Source organism: Pipistrellus hanaki (assembly GCF_964339955.1).
Source record: "Pipistrellus hanaki genome assembly, chromosome: 3".
NCBI lineage: Eukaryota > Metazoa > Chordata > Mammalia > Chiroptera > Vespertilionidae > Pipistrellus > Pipistrellus hanaki.
Genome location: NC_140505.1, coordinates 185,866,521 through 185,883,863, shown reverse-complemented (window position 1 = coordinate 185,883,863; position 17,343 = coordinate 185,866,521). Strand labels below are relative to the sequence as shown.

Genomic DNA, 17,343 nt, shown 5'->3' with positions numbered 1-17,343 from the left:
AAAACAACCCTCTCCTCAGTCTCTGCCTGGAGAGTCTGCAGGCTGTAGTGCTGGGAGGTGACCAGGAGCTGAGGTGAGAGTTAGAAGCTAAAGCAGCTTGAATGTGCAGAGCAGAGAAATGGAGAAGAGAAACTGACACAGACAAAATTCAGAAATATGTACAGGGCAACCCAAATCTTCATCCATCCATCTATCTATCTTTCTAATTTTTATTGATTTTAGGAAGAGAAGGAGGTAGAGGGAGAGAGAGAAACACTGACGAGAGAGAAACATTGATCGGCTGCCTCATGCATGCCTTTACTGGGGATCGAGTCTGCAGCCCAGGCATGTGCTGTGACCAGGAATTGCACTGGCGACCTCTTGGTGCATGGTGCTTAGCCACTGAGCTGCACCAGCCGGGCTATTAATTTTTGTTAATCCTCACCCAAGGATATTTTTGCCATTGATTTTGAGAGAGAGTGGAAGGGGGAAGGAAGAGGGAGAGAGGGAGAGGAAGAGGAAGAAAGGGAGAGAGGTAGAAAGGTTGCCTCCTATATGCACACCAAGTAGGGTGGGGGATTAAACCTGAAACCCAGCTAAGTGCCCTTGACCAGGAATCAAACCCATGGTTCTTGGGTTCATGGGCCGATGTTCTAACCACTGATAACAACGGCCAGCACCCAACTCTTCATCTTAATACTGGTCACAGCACATGTGTGAGGAAAGGACCCAAAGCTAGGAAAACCACCTGTAAGAGGAGTTAACACCCAAAGCTCACCCAACGGAATCATCCTGATGTATTAACCTTTTAATATATTCTGTTTAGAATTCTTGCAGTTATGTTCATGGAAGATATCTGATTTGTATTTTTCTTTCCTGTTAATACCTTTTTCTTATTTTGTTATCAGGATAATGTTTACAGAATGATTTGGGAAGTAGTCTCCTCTCTTCAATTTTCAAAAAGAGTTTGTATAGAAATTGGTATTATTTCTTTCTTAAATGTTGAGTAAAAATCACCAATGAAGTCATGTGCGCCTGGAGTTTTCTTTGTAGGAAGGTTTCCAACTACAATTTCTTTAACAGAGATAAGACTATTCCAATCATCTTTTTCTTCTTGAGTGAGCTCTATTTTGGTTGTTTGTGTACTTTTAAGAAATTTGTCCATTATCTAAATTGTTGAACTTATTGATGGGTTTAATCCAAAGTAGGCCAAAAAAAAAAAAAAAAAAGAAAGCAAAGATAAAAACAGAAATCAATGAAGTAGAAAACAAAAAAAGAGAAAAATTGATGTAACAAGAGAACATTATGAACAACTTTATGCCAATACATAAAATCACACAATACACATAAAATTACAATACTTAGAAAAACAATACCGTCATGACCAAGTTGGCTTTATCTTGGGAATGCAAGATTTTTTCAATATTTAAAAACCATATCAACACACCAAAGAAGCAAAACTATATAATTAACTCAATAGAACAAGCATTTGATAAAAGTTAATATCTATTCATGATAACTCAAATAGAAATACATGAAAATTTCTTTAACCAAATAAAGGGCATTTATAAAAAAATCCTATAGTTCACATCACACTTAATGATCAAAGACTGATAGCTTTTCCCCTAAGACTGGGAACAGGAAAGAATTTAACTGGATTTCTGTCCGCTGGGCCAGGGGCATGTCCCAAGCCGTGGCTCTGAGCAGCCCCCAGCCCAGCAGCCCGGTTCTGTCAGCTGGGTTTCTGTCCGCTTGGAGTGTCCCAACCTGCACAGCAGCGGCTCATAGCTCACCCTCGGCCCAGCGCTTACTGGGCTTCTGTCGGCTGGGTCGGGGGTGTGTCCCACACTGTGTTTCGGTGACTCAGAGCTCACCCCCGGCCCAGCAGCCTAGCGTTAGGTGGCCTGGGTGTGGGATGCTAGCATCATCACCTTGGCGAGGACACCAGCATCCGCCCTGGCCATGCTTGTAGTGGAGTGATGGTTAATTTGCATATTACTCTTTTATTAGATAGGATGCCTGGAATAGACAAATCGATAGAGACAGTAAGTAGATTAGTGGTTACCAGGGGATGGAGGGAGGGGAAAATAGGGAATGACTCATAAGGGGTACAGAGTTCCTTTTTGGGATGCTAAAAATATTCTGAAATTTGACAGTGGTAATGGTTGCACAACACAGTGGATACACTGAAAACCTCTGAACTGTATACTTTAAAAACTGTGACTTTGTAGTGCATAAATTATATCTCAATTTTTATTTTATTTTTAATTTTTTAATATATTTTATTGAATTTTACAGAGAGGAAAGGAATAGAGAGTTAGAAACATCATTGAGAGAGAAACATTGATCAGCTGCCGCCTGCACACCCCTCACTGAGAATGTGCCTGCAACCAAGGTACATCCCCTTGACTGGAATCGAACCTGGGACCCTTGAGTCTGCAGGCCGACCCTCTATCCACTGAGCCAAACCAGTCAAGGCTATATCTCAATTTTTTTTTAAATGACATTTAAGTATCGTAGAACACTGAGGAATAAGAAGTGTCCTACCTGAGTGTGTTCTGAAGCCCACAAATGAAGTTCTGAACATACAACACCAGTAGCCTTTCTGTTTTCCCAGCTCTTTCTCTGTCAAAGCTACTACTTATCAATTTAAATATCCATCTCCTCAGGGGATTTAATGTTTATACAAAACCAAGAAAAGCACAAGTGAAAAATAAAAAGGTGTAAACTGTTAGCAATAGCTTATTTGTAACTGTGAAAAGGATCCCTTTCTCTCTCATTTGTAACTAACACTTTACTTACACTACTCAGCATGAATTTGACATCTTAGCAACCTGTGAAGTCAGGAACTCCCTAAGCTGCTAAAAGGTAAAAATATAAGAGACTCTAACAAGTTTCCCATAGTCTAAGTCCGTGGTCGGCAAACTGCGGCTCACGGCTCACGAGCCGCATGTAGCTTTTGACCCCTTAAAGTGTGGCTCTTCCACAAAATACCATGACCTGGGTGAGTCTATTTTGAAGAAGTGGCATTAGAAGAAGTTTAAGTTTAAAAAATTTGGCTCTCAAAAGAAATTTCAATCATTATACTGTTGATATTTGGCTCTTGTTGACTAATGAGTTTGCCGACTACTGGTCTAAGCAATTGCTGGGGAAAAAAACACAACACTTTAAAACTCAATATTGAAGCACCTAAAGAGCATTTTTTTTGCAATAAAAATAATGCTGTGAGGTACTCTTGCTCTAAAGATTTTTAAAAATGACATTAACACATCTGTCTCACTTGGGAGAGGATTTGGATTTTTAAAGTCTGCTTTCTTGACTTTAGTGTCAACTCTGTTAATAAAAATCAAAGTATAAGATTAGGTTAGCGGCCGAAACCGGTTTGGCTCAGCGGTAGAGCGTTGGTCTGCGGACTGAAAGGTCCCAGGTACAATTCCGGCCAAGGGCATGTACGTTGGTTGCGGGCACATCCCCGGTAGGGGGTGTGCAAGAGGCAGCTTGTCGATGTTTCTCTCTCATCGACGTTTCTAGCTCTTTATCTCTCTCCCTTCCTCTCTGTAAAAAATCAATAAAATATATTTTTTAAAAAAAGATTAGGTTAGCAATAAATGACTGGTAATGGAGTTTAACATGATGCCAGTTGAAGCAGACAATAATGACCCCTAAAGTGAATTTAAAATTGTATAATTATAGCAGAGTGAAAAATTGCTTTTTTTTTTTAATTTTAGAAAAGTGCTATTGTCATAGTACTTCTTTTTAAAAAAATATATTTTATTGATTTTTTACAGAGAGGAAGAGAGAGGGATAGAGTTAGAAACATCGATTAGAGAGAATTATCGATCAGCTGCCTCTTGCACACCCCCTACGGGGGATGTGCCCGCAACCAACGTACATGCCCTTGACTGGAATCGAACCTGGGACCTTTCAGTCCGCAGGCCAACGCTCTATCCACTGAGCCAAACCAGTTTCGGCTGAAAAAATTGCTTTTTAATAGTTGGCTCCAGAAGGCTTCTCAGAGAAAGAGTTTATCTTTGTTTGGGAAAATAAACTCCCTGAAGGTGGAGGGTAAACTTTGAAGGCATAAATTAGAAGAAAGGAAAGATTTATCAATGACTTAGCAAAAGAAATCAAGAGAGAAATTTGGAGACGGGAGAATGGACCATAGAGGTGGCCTGGACTATTGGGGGGGGGGGGGGAGAGAGAAGAGAGGTCCACAGACAAGGTAAGGAGCTGCATCTGTACAACAAAACCCCTATGAGACATTAACACGTGCATCTGGGTTTGAGGAGGCCTCGGGGTAAGGACCAAATAGATGCTTTTGCAGAAAAGGATAATTCCAAACCCCATTCTGTGTTGTTGCAAAGTAAGATCCCTTTGTTATTCCGTTTCTTCAGTAAAGCCTGCCTTACTCTTAAGAGCTTTGACCCATGATAGGGGCAGACTGCTGAATGGAGGGAATGCCAAACTCCTGGTAGATCTCCACGTACAAGATCCTTTTTGAGGTCATGTGCCTGGCTCCTTGAGCTTCCTCTGTCTGTAATGCCCTCCACATCACCTGACTTCTCCTTCTTCAAGGCTCAGCACAGGCAATTCCTCCGGAAGCCTTCTCTGACACTCCCCACTCTGGCTGTGTCAGAAGCCCCTATTCCCTCTACCTGTAGCATACTGTACAACCCATCTATAACACATCCATCCTAATAGCTACCATTCATTGCAGACTTTCTAAGTGCCAGGAACTCTAATAAGCAAAGCTGTATTAAAACATTTAGGCCCCATGGTCCAGCAATTTCCATTTCTGGAAACTTATTCTACATTTCAACAAAATGATTCATATACAAGGACACTCCTGCCCTAGCACGTTTGGCTTAGCAGATAAAACATCAGCCTGCAGACTGAAGGATCCCGGGTTCGATTCCGGTCAAGGGCACATGCCCAGGTTGCAGGCTTCATCCCCAGTAAGGGGTGTGCAGGAGGAGGCAGCCAATCAATGATTCCCTCTTATCATTGATGCTTCTATCTCTCTCTTCCTCTCTGAAATCAATTTAAAAAAAAAATCTGTACAACACTGCTTGTGATTGAAAAATATTAGAAAATCTAAAACCCATTAAAATGGATTAAATAAAGGGCAGTACATGTATATAATGGAATAGTGTGCATCTGTCAAAAAAGAATAGGTCAGCTATTTATGCATTAATAGGGAATGACCTTCAAGATACAGCATTAAGCGAAAAAGGCAAAGAGCAAAACAGTGGTCCCTATCTCAGGAAACTGGCATTATCACCTACCCACCCACTCTCTTCAGCCTCACGGCTAATGGATTCTCCTTCATCCACTCCCAACTCTTAGGTTTTTCCTAATATTTTCTGAATTTCCTTCCCCCCCCCCCCCCCCCTTGTTGCTAGTGTTTCATTCTCACCACCATGGTTATTACAAATCTCTCAACTGGGATCCCTACCCTCTCACCCCAAGCCCCATCTACTCTCTATTCTGCAGCCAGAGAAATCCTTTAGAAATGCAACTCGTGATTTCCTTCTCTTTAAGCCCTTTTTTCTTCCCTTTGACTTTAGGAAAAAATCCAAATTTGATAACTTGGCTTATAAGACCCTGAATGACCTAGTAATCCTTGCTAACCATTCCAACTTCATCTCTCAACACCTACCTCTCATTCGCCCTCAACACATGCTCTATGCTCCAGCCATAGAATACTTCTTTCCGACTTTGGAACCCACCTACTTTCTCTCAGAGCATGCTGCTACGTAAATGAAGCAACAGTATATAAGGTACGTCTCAAATGGTGGGCCCCGACCATCACGATGATAAGGCAGCTAAGTGGCACTAATCTTGAACTGGTTCCCTGCTCCAGTCACCTCATTCTTTTTGAAAACATCTTTATTATTCATATCACCCTTTATCTCCCTTATTGCCAAAGACATATCAAGTAAACACCCACTACATTATCCACATTTCTCAACTGACTCCCCCAAAACTGGCATCAGCAGAAGAGCAAAATGACTCCAATAATTGACTCTATTTTGAGCTCCACTCCTGCTCCTGCTCCCACAGGTTTACAGCTGGGACTGATTTCCCTTCCCTGAGTCAATATTTCCTTTGTGGCCATAGAGAGTGTTCCTTTGGGCAGAGCTGGGGGTGACTGTGCGAGGCAGAGCAGACTGTGAAAGAACAGATCATGGAAACAGGAACCTCATCCCTGTTCCGCAAGCTCAGGCACAACCACCCCTTTCCTGCACAGCAGCACGCGTTACATGAAACTCTGCGGCCAGACTTCTGAGCCACGCTCATCCACTCCAGGTCTTCCTGTAAGATAATTAATCACCCCAGGTAATCTAGCTACCTTCCTGAGTCCCTCCAAGGACCACTCCCCTCCGTTTATAGCCTGGCAGTACCTGGCTAGCGACAAGGAAGCAAAAGCACGGTGCTGCACGGACCTTCTGCCATTCCCACAACCAGGGGGAGCGGGGCAACCACTTCCTTAGAAGTAAAAGTGAAACAAATGACCATTAGCTAACTGCACTCAACATTCAGGGAGCTCTGAAAAATGGCAGGCAAGAGTGTCTGAGGAAAAGAAGCTCCTTGAAGACCAACTAGCAAAAAAAGGCCACGGAGAACTGTGTGTTTAAAGTTTTATATTAACCTAGAAGCATACAGTACTTAACATGAGATCATAAATGAAGTTGATAAGGTCCCTCTTCCTCATATAATTAAACCACACAGGTGTGCAAATTACTTACCTTTAAGTCATCTATTTGGCCATACCAGCTATACAATTACTGCGGATGTTTCAATTGCGGATGAGAATAACTACATAATAACCCTAAAGTATGGCAAACCAACCCTATTTACTCTGTGGCAGTGAATGGACTGGGTATTATAAGGGAGGCACCAAGGGAAATATTTACTGAGCATTTACCACTGAGCTAAGAAACCTGAGAACACCAGGGCTCAGAGAGGTTAAGCAATGCTCACGCCGAACCCTCAGTGACTCCGGAGCCGTCCTATTACACCACACTGACCAGTACAACTGTAGTTGTCGGACACATTACCTAGATTTTATTTCATCTTCAAAACAACCCTACGAAGTAGGAGGTTATGAGTACAAACTCTGGAGTCTGACTACCCAGGTTCAAGTGCTGATCCCACCACTTATTTGTGTGGCCTTAAACAAGTTCCTCAACATTTCTGTGACTGTCTCCTCACATTAAGTGGGCATAATACTAATAATATATAGGGCGGTTATAAAGACTGAGTTAATATAATAAAATTCTGTGTCTAGTATATAGTAAATACCCAATAAGTATTAACTATTATTATGAGTGGTGATGGTGGTGGTGGTAGTACCCTGTTTCCCCGAAAATAAGACAGTGTCTTATATTAATTTTTGCTCCCAAAGATGCGCTAGGTCTTATTTTCAGGGGTTGTCTTTATTTTTCCATGAAGAAGAATACAGTACACATTTATTGTTAAATGAAAATAAAGGAAATTTATTACCTGTATAGGGGACGGTAGTACGGTAGTTGTCAACACAAACCAGACAAACTGTGAATCCTACAGTATCAAGAATTTACTCATTTATTCAATGACAATCATGTCATCATCTTCTGGAACATCATCATAACAATCCAATTCCTGAATTTCCTGGTGAATTTCTTGTGACTCCATTTCTTTCAGAATCAGTGGACCAAATCTCTCATGTTTAGCCTAAGGGGGGCCTTATTTTCAGGGGGATGCCTTATATTTCACTCAGAAGGAAACCTGTAAGTGGGTCTTATTTTCAGAGGATGTCTTATTTTTGAAGAAACACGGTAGTAATTATTCCAATTCTACAGAAAAGGAAAATGAGGCATTGGGAAGTTATATCAAAGTTTAAAGTGGTAGAGCCAGAATTTGAACGTCAGAGTTAGGTGCTCCTAATTACTATAGTTTGGAGTTCACACACACACACACACACATACACACACACACACACACACACAGTGGTATTTGGACTTTAACCCTAACCTCAAGTCACACAAATTAAGAATATTTACAAATGAAACTCAAACACAAGAAGAGGGAAATGATTTGTTGTTTCATGTCTTTAGGATGTTAGAAGGCTAATTAGATATTTAGAGAGGCCCTGGTCTTACCATTTTGTTAAAAAAAAAAAAGTTAGCCCTAGTTGGAAATCAGGCCTTTCTCAAGAATAAGCCTTCTGATAACTGGACTAGTGTGTTCAATCTCATTTCTGATGTTACTCTTTTTTATTTTTAAATCCTCCCAGAGGATTTAAATCCTCCCAGATATATATATATATATATATATATATATATATATATATATATATATATGAATGAAGAGAGAGAGAGAGAGGGGGGGGGGGAGGAAGGGGGAGAGGGAGAGAGAAACATCAATGTGAGGAAGAAACATTGACCAGGTGCCTCCTATACACACCTCAACTGGGGATCTAACTCCCAACCCAGTTATGTGCCCTGATCAGGAATCAAACTCTCTCCAACTGAGACACCCGGCCAAGGCCTGAGGTTACTCTTATTGATAAAGCTATTTAATCATGCCGAAGAAGTTAACTTTCCAAAAACAATTCACATCATTAGCACAGAAAAAAACCTACATCACAGTTAGAAAAAGCATGATCTGCAAAAGAGGCGCAATGTTGGAAGTGAAGACATAGCTAACAGTGCCGATCGAAATGTAGTGAATGTCTCGCTTCTCATTTACGAATTGTGACCACAGGTTACAAGCCTGATTGGTCAAAAAGAGGGAGAGGTGATGCCATTCAAACGATGGTGTCTTCAAAACCAGTTTACAAGTGCACTGAAAGTCTGCCTCACCTTTCAGTCACACAGTATTACTAGACAGTACCTGCCACGTGCAGAACACAACCTTCTAGGAAGTGTTCGCTCCACAAACATCTATTGATCTCTCACCACGATTCTAGGAGATAGAAGTGAGGTGGTGAAAAAGACAAACTCTACTTTCATAGAGCTTACACTGCAGGCAGGCAATATGAAGGAAAAAAAATTACGGGTCAGTTCCCAGGTCAGCCTCAAAAACCTACACTGTACATTTCAAGTGTATCATCTCTCACTGGCAAGATACAGTTTCTCCTAAAAGTACACCACCTAAGTATGCAGTCCCAGCACCATTGTCTAAAATAGGGGTGTCGAACTCAATCAGAGAAGGGGCCAAAATCTAAAATCCAGCCTAAATTGCGGGCCGAATGGTTTACTGAACAGTCATAAACTGACAATGTCATAAACTGACAGCGGAGTGCAGTGATGACAGCGCGGTGCGGGCCACATTGCAAGGCCTGGCGGGCTGGATTTGGCCCGCGGGCCTTGTGTTTGACACATGTGGTCTAAAACAATGGTTCTCAGCCTTTCTAATGGCGTGACCCTTTTATACAGTTCCTTATGTTGTGGTGACCCCAACCATAACATTATTTTCCTTGCTACTTCATAACTGTAATTGTGCTACTGTTATGGGTCGTAATGTAAATATCTGTGTTTTCCGATGGTCTTAGGTGACCCTGCTAGCGGTGTTAGGTGACCAGTCTATTGATGACTGGTGGCCCGTGAGGTCCGAAAAGTTGGCGACCGCTGAAGAGAAGGAGTCAATGGAAGAGAAGGGCAGGAAATGGTGTAGTTTAAAGGAGAAATGTGACCACAGTCAAGCTTTATACATTTTTAAGAATGAGAAAGACGCCGAAACCGGTTTGGCTCAGTGGATAGAGCGTCAATTTGCAGACTGAAAGGTCTCAGGTTCGATTCCGGTCAAGGGTATGTACATTGGTTTCGGGCACATCCCTGGTGGGGGGTGTGCAGGAGGCAGCTGGTCGATGTTTCTCTCTCATCGATGTTTCTAACTCTCTGTCCCTTGTTCCCTTCCTCTCTGTAAAAAATCAATAAAATATATTAAAAAAAAAAAAAAAGAGAATGAGAAAGACTTGAACATCTTTGCTGGTAAGGTAGTAGTACAGCGAGCACATTAGAAACAGCAGGGGTGTCAGAGTCAGACTTGAAGTTAAATTCTGGCCCTGTCACTATAATTGCAGGCAATTCTCAGAATTTCTGTACTTCAGCTTACACCTACATATAGAAATGAAAATAATACCTACACCTCACGGTGACAATTACAGCGCTTAGCAAACAGAAGATGTTCAATGAACGTTATCAATGCTTTTTGCGGTATGCAGAAGCCGGGACTAACTCAACCATGTAATGTGTGCTCCTGTCCAGATTTCCCGTCTCTAATCTGTGTGTACTGTGTGACGGCAAAGAAACCACGTTCTTATTACTTCTGTGTGTACCACCCTCTGTGCTATCCACTTCCTTGTGACGGGCTGCACGAGCTCACGAATGGCTGCTGTGGAAAATTACTGATGTCCCCAGCTGAGGAGCAGAGAGGATCTGGAGAATAACTAGATGAAATTGATGTTAAAGACAAGATTTTGGGCTCCTGCCAACACTCTCATTGAGAAGTAAGAAGAGAGAAACACAGAGAACAGTGAGCGTCTAAGACAACAGGTGTTCCCAGCATCCGCTCCAGGCACAGAAAGATGGCCTGTAGGATGAGATGAGTCTCTCCTGATTCCTCTCTCAATATTTCACCCTCGTGCCAGGCTCCTTTCTGTGGGGTGCTACTCTAGTTGGACTTTCCTGTCAACCTGACAAGATCCCAAACTCATAAGGTTAGTAAGCCCTTTTATATTTAAACAATTTCTGTTCACAGCCTTTTAAATTAAAGTTAATGCTTTGGCCACGCACCTGTTACCTATATCTGATCAACAGAAACACCACCACCTCTTTCCCAGATCACACAGCTCCAGGCTTAAAAAGGGATGTGGGAAAGAGGACCAACGCCAGGCAATGCGACAATCCGCGACGAAAAGGCTACAGGCACTAAGGATTATCAAAAGTCAGGAAAGACCCTGGCCTTTATTTAGAGTCAATTACAAGCTGGTCGTGGAGAACAGAAACACGGATTTAAAACAAAGAAGGGGTAACTGTTGTGTCGCGTTCAGGGAGAACGGGAAGAGATGAGGAAGGAAGAAGCAGGAAATGTATGTGTGCCCACAAAGAACCACAAACAGAATCACAGAAGCTACAAGGAAACAAGTCAAAATAGAAAATTCAGTTCTTCTCAGTCTGATGAGGAGCTTGAATTAAAAATAAATAAAAATAAAATAATAAAATAAAATAAAATAAAATAATAAAATAAAATAAAGGAGACAGAAGGGTAAACACTCCAGGACACCCTCAGCGCCACCAGGACCGAACAGGAGCCCAGCCCGAGCCGCACGGCACCGCCGGCCTCCCCGCTGGAGCATCTGGGCCGCTGAGCCCGGGATGAGAACGCGTTTCCGAACCCCAGGCCTCATCGCACCGGGCCATCCTAATGTATCCCCATGTCCCCAAAGTTAAATCCCAAACAGCGTCACGGCGTGTGGGACCCCGGCCAGCGCGTCCACGGTGACACCTGAGGAAGTTCCCGCGGTGAGCGGGCTCCAGGCAGCTGTTCTTTCAACAAATAAACATCAAAAAGAAGCACACGCCCGCCCCCGCAAGTGGCGCCGGTTCTGTAAGTGCCCCCGCTGCCGGAGGGGGACGGACGTGCCGGGGTTCGAGGCCCCCTCCACTCCCGCGCCGGCGTTCCAGCGGACCCACCTGAGGGGGGTCCCCGCCCCGGAGGCCGCCCGCTCCGAGCGGGGACGAGCAGGGACGCGGGGGCTCGCGGGTCGGAGCGTCGTCCCCGCCCCGCAGGCCCCGCACCTGACGCCCCCGCCGCGGCCCCAAACCCGGCGTCGCACCTGCGAGGGCGGCCCGGGAGGTGCATCTCCCTCCGCCCGCCCGCCCGCGGCCGCCCCCGCGGCCCAAGCCGAGGGGCATGAGTGGCCTCGGCCCCGCAGACCCCGCCGGCCCGCGCCGCTCCCGCGCACTCACGCGCCCACCGGAGAGGTCCAGCTGCCGCCGCCGCCGCCCCGCCACCTCAGAGCCGCCGGGCCGGGCTCGCAGCTGCGCGCCTCCGACCCAGTCAGCGCTCCGCGGCGCCTCTGCGCACGCGCGCAGGGCCCAGCAGTGCGGCCGCGGGGCATGCTGGGGGCTGGAGTCCTCCGGGCCCGGTGGGCGGGAGCGGCGAGGTTTGCACGCCCCCGACTGCGCTTTCGAGCCCCCTTTCAGAGCTGACCCACCTTCGAAGCCCATTTTTAGCCTAGCAACGTCCACCGGCCTCCTGTCTGCACCGCAGCCCGAGGAGCTTTGGACAAAATGGGGCGAACCGGCTGTCAGGATAGGGGATAGACGCGACAGGTCTCTGGGAAGGAGGGTCACGAACTTGATGCTCATTTTCTAAATATTTAAGTGCCTTCTTTACGAGTGTACAGAACCAGTACAAGACCAGCCCGATCCACGCTTACTCAATTCACAAGCTTTGGAAGGAGCTCCGAACAGGAACAAATTGGCTGAGGTCATGCCCAAGAAATGTAGGCTCGGGGTATCCGCAATGCGGTGGGTGTAGTCAGAGGCCTGCATTTGAGTCACTAAAACACGCTAACATTGAGCTCACCCACAAAATGAGAATGCGAACTTATGGTTGTGAGAACTAAATGCTATTTGAGAAAATGTTAATGCACAGTACAGACTAATAGTCCAAGCGGGTGGCAAGCCCATCTCTGATAACTTCCAGGCCTCATCACACTGGGTCATCTGTTATCAGGCTCTACGTTGGAAAAACAACGCGATTGCCACATTTTAGAAAGGTCACCAAAAGCTACCATGGTATTACGGGAATGTTTCCTAGAAATTTCACTCTCTTCTGAAGAGATTCATTTGAAGGCAGCTTACTAACCTAAGCATGGATTCCTGGTGGTATTCCAGGGTGGTGATGCCCAGGGTGAATGAATGGAACCATAGGCAAAGCCCACAAAACACAGGAAGGCGGTCTGTCATCTTACTGTTTCATGCTCACTTTACAAAGCACTTCCATGCAGTTCACAACACTCAAAGCACGGTGAGTTTTATCATTTGCATTTTACAGAGGACTTGGCCAAAAGAATGAGAAGCACTGACAGACCCGGGATCTGCTGTTTCTGTGGCCAACTTCATTTTTCTTCCCAACTACACTAGCCTCTACAAATTCTGCTCTTAAAAAAAAAAATGCCTTCCTGATACACCAAGGTTGCACTTTTGATCCCTAGTCAGGACAAATGCAAGAATCAACCAATAACAATGTATTATAAGTAGAACAATAAATCAATGTCTCCTCCCGCTCTCTTCCCACCCTTCCCTCCTCCCTCTCTCTCTCTCTCTCTCTCTCAAACCAATCAATAATTTTTTTTAATGCCATATAGAGCAATGAATTCCAGCCTTTTTGTTGTGGTAACATCCCATCTCTCTCATATCACAACTTTCAAGGGCTATTATTTCTTAAATATATCTTTATATCATAGAAAAAAACAAATTTAGCTGTAAGGTAAACTTAAGTGTCAAAACTCAATGGCTGATTAACGCTAGTTTCAGCAAAGGCCCCTTAGGTTTTTGCAATTAAGCATTAGCATTTTGTCTTTGCCTACTTCCCCTACAGACTTAATAGGGAACGAAGGACTTACATTTGTCAGAGATTAATACCCAGCAGTCCCAAAGGCCACAGGAGATAGACTAGCTACCAATTCTATAAAACATACTTATTTATAAATACTGTGTAAGAATACGACATACACATTTAGCCCCCATTGGACAAGAGGGAGAAAGAAAAATGCCCAATTCTTAGGTTCCTAGGACAGCACCACGGCAAGGCCCGTTAGTTAATGCCGCAGGAAGGGTGGATGGGGAGCCAGGCGTACTGAAGCAATTCAGCCAAGCACCGTGCAGGTGGGAACAGCAGCGCCTGCCTCAGGATGAAGAGCGTATTACAAGCTGCTAAACCCTGCAGTGTGGACTTCTTGTTGGAGGTACATCTCAGGAGCACCTTTTCTCGGTGGAGCTCAGTGAGCTTTACGTGTTCATTGGCTGAGTTCTGTTAAGTCCCATTGCCGAGGAGCCACTCATCACTCTGTGTAGTCGGCTTCCTGGCCTGGAACCACAGCTCCAGGAAGGCAGACTGTCTTGCTCACCACTATTCCTAGTACACAGTCGGGTGCTGAAAAATACCTCCATCAGAAAAAAATTATTTTGTAAATGCTTATTTCTTCCAGGTTATCACTAAAGAAATAAAGCTTTCCAAGTATATTTTATTTTACCCACTTTTTCCTTGAAAGAAATGAGCAATTTATTTAAGGAACTAGGGTATGAATCCTTTGGAGATATTCTTTGGATTCCTGGATTATTTTTAAAATACATTTTCATTGACTTCAGAAAGGAAAGGAGAAATATCAATGATGAGAATCATCGATTGGATGCCTCCTGCATGCCCCACACTGGGGATTGAGCCCACAACCTGGGTATGTGCCCTCACCTGGAATTGAACTGTGACTTCTCAGCTCATAGGTTGACATACAAACACTGAGCCACATAGCTGGGCTTTGCATTATGTATTTTAAATAAATTTGGCTTGTACTTGTACAACTGGCACTATCCTAATTACAACTTCTAAAGGCAGCTGTCCTTTTAAAGTTTAAAACCACGTAAGAGGTTGTTTCCCATTGTTTTAAGAGCCATAGCAATGAAAGGCTAGATCGCTCAAGGATGGAAACTGATAGGCCTTCATGGTTCATCTCCTTCCCGGTCTCACATGTGACCACTTAAAACCACTACTCAATATGAGCTTATTTCCTACAAAACCCCTTAAGGGGATTAGAGACAGGGGCCTACAGAAGTCCCCAAAGATATCTTCAAACCCCTCCTTCCTTGCTATCCTGGGCTGAGATGTTGCCTAACCACAATTTCTGGCCCTCTATAGAAGGTCTAATAACACTACAAATATAAGAGAACTGGCAGAACCAAGTACGAAGTCAGAATCTGAAAGGGCAGGTCAAACCTCGCTTTTCTAAGGCTAAAGGGCCCTGTTATATAAGATTCACAGGGCCTCTTATTTTCATCCACCCACCCATTTCTCATTTAACCTTTTGACCAAGTAGTCAGCTGCAGATCATCTTGTCTTCTGACGAGCTCATCTTGAGAGCTGGGCCAGAAACCCAGATGTTTCTTCTTGAGCTTGGACTTTTCATGAAGGCAAATTTATAGCCACATACACCACTTATACCATTTTTTCCAGAAATGTGCCTCTAAGAACTGTACATATGATTTAAAAAGGTAAGAATAAGGTCACCCAGAATGGAAAACCAAATTCTGCTTTGACTTCTGGTTACATTCAGAATTAGCTAAATTTATGAGCTAGATTTTATGTTCATTAGTCTACATCTCTTATAAAGAATGTTCTTTATGATATTTAAAATGTTACAGATAAAATATAATTCCTCTTCCAAATGGGATCTTGGAATACAAAAAGGATATGAGCTGAACACTAAGGACTTTAATAATGTGTCAGTATTAGTTCATTAATTGTGACCACTGTCCTAGGATTTGTCCAGACCTTGGTTTCTGGATGGTTCAGATCCCAGTTTGCATCACTGGTTAAATGAATACAACCTAATTTTGAGAAGGCATGAATGCTCTCTTCTCAGTCAAACTTCTGCCCACCCAAATGCCTTTAATTAAAGTGCTAAATGGGAACATAAGATAACAAAATTGCACTTACGAGTATATCACAAATATATAAAGATGAGCATGGGAGAGGAAAGAGAAACACATAACAAACCAATGTACCCATTCAAATAGCCCAGGATCACCAATCATGAGTTCAGAAATCCAACTGAATTGTCAGAACAAGACTGTCAAGATCTTACTTCCTCTGAGGAAACCTATTAACTCCATGGTATCGGATATCCCCAGTGTGTCTATGTAATAGAAATCCTGATTACAGATACACTGATAGTTGCTTCCTCTGAGAAGGGAGTGATTGATCTAGGGAAGGAAGTAGAGTGATTGAACAGAGCCCAGTGACTTAACTCCTTGTGCCAGACCCGATTTAAACATCCAAACAAGAGGAATAACAAATTGTTTCTGAAAGAGTTGAAATGTCATATGGCTCCACACCATCCATGCTTGCTACACTGAACTGTATTGTAAAACTTGGTTTTCAAGATTGCCTTATTCTCCTTTCTTTCCAATAAGTTGAGCTCTTTACTTCTACCTTTGATTAGATACAACTGGAGGCAATTAAATCTCTCCTCCCTCAAAACATTCCCATTCCCGACAACTAGGGAGTCTTCTGTTTGACCTGAAAGGGTGGGGCGGGAGAGAACCACTAACTGTTAGCATCTCCAATGTCTGGGTCCAAACCAGCCTCAGACTCGCAACAATGGATACTGGTCTCAGTTGTGTCTCTTGGGACAACAGATAATTAAGTCATTCTTCCTCCTCACAACCGTATTGGAAGCACTAAGTTTTCTCTTACAGGATGAAGAGCCCTAAAATTCCTTCACCACTAGTGACAAGGTCTTCTTTGGAAGCTGGCTCTCCAATGAACTGTTCCTCAAACTGGCTGTCCGAAATTGAACACAACACCATGAGTGTGCAACAGTAAGACTGGTGAGTTTTCTGGACACGTACCATTAACACATCCTAAAACGGTCTTATCTCACTGGCAACCCTTTCTGGTTTATACTGAGTCTAAGGTTAACTTATTCACATTTATCTTAATTTTTTCTTCTTAGTTTTGGCCACATATCAGCCTATTTCCGGTTAGATAAAATCTTAGTTAGTTATCAAATAAATGTATTGGTTAATTCTCCTAGTTTTGTGTCATTAGCAATTCTGATAAAGCAGCTTTCTTCTTCCCAGCTATGCTGAAAAAGTATGTAGTGGCACGGCTAGTGACAAGAGAGCTGTGATCTAACACTCATACCCTCCCTCCAGTGGAGAAGATCTATAATCTATCTTCCTTAGCTACAGCTAATTCAATAAACTATCAGTTTGTGTAACCAGGACTAAAGATTGTCAAATGCCTTGAAGACATCAATATTCCTTATTGGCATTTACTTGATATATAAAAGCCTTATCAAAAGATGAAGTAAGGTCAGGTACAATCTGAGCTGAGTAAGCCTAATGATCAAATCAGTTTCTTTGAGAATTTATTATATTTCCAAATTTCATTACTTATTTTTGCCAAACATAACTGAAATAAAGATATCCAACCATACTGAGTCACTGAATCCAGGTTACTTTGTGTCTTAGACCCAGATCAAATTTACCTTCAAAAGAGAGGATCAGGAACCTGCTTACTAACTTGGAATCAAGTGGTCATGTGAAAAGGACTAGATTAGAGGGAAAATATGCCTCAAAAGAACAGAGG

General features: G+C 43.3%; 1 protein-coding gene across 1 annotated transcript in view; it reads right to left on the bottom strand.

The window, feature by feature from the left end:
- Positions 1-12,057, bottom strand: part of SGSM3 (small G protein signaling modulator 3) — a 32,065-nt gene extending 20,008 nt beyond the window's left edge. The window contains exon 1 of the mRNA XM_084879096.1: positions 11,937-12,057. The gene's annotated coding sequence lies outside the window, so the exon portion shown is untranslated. The remainder of the gene's footprint in view (positions 1-11,936) is intronic.
- Positions 12,058-17,343: the final 5,286 nt, after the last annotated feature.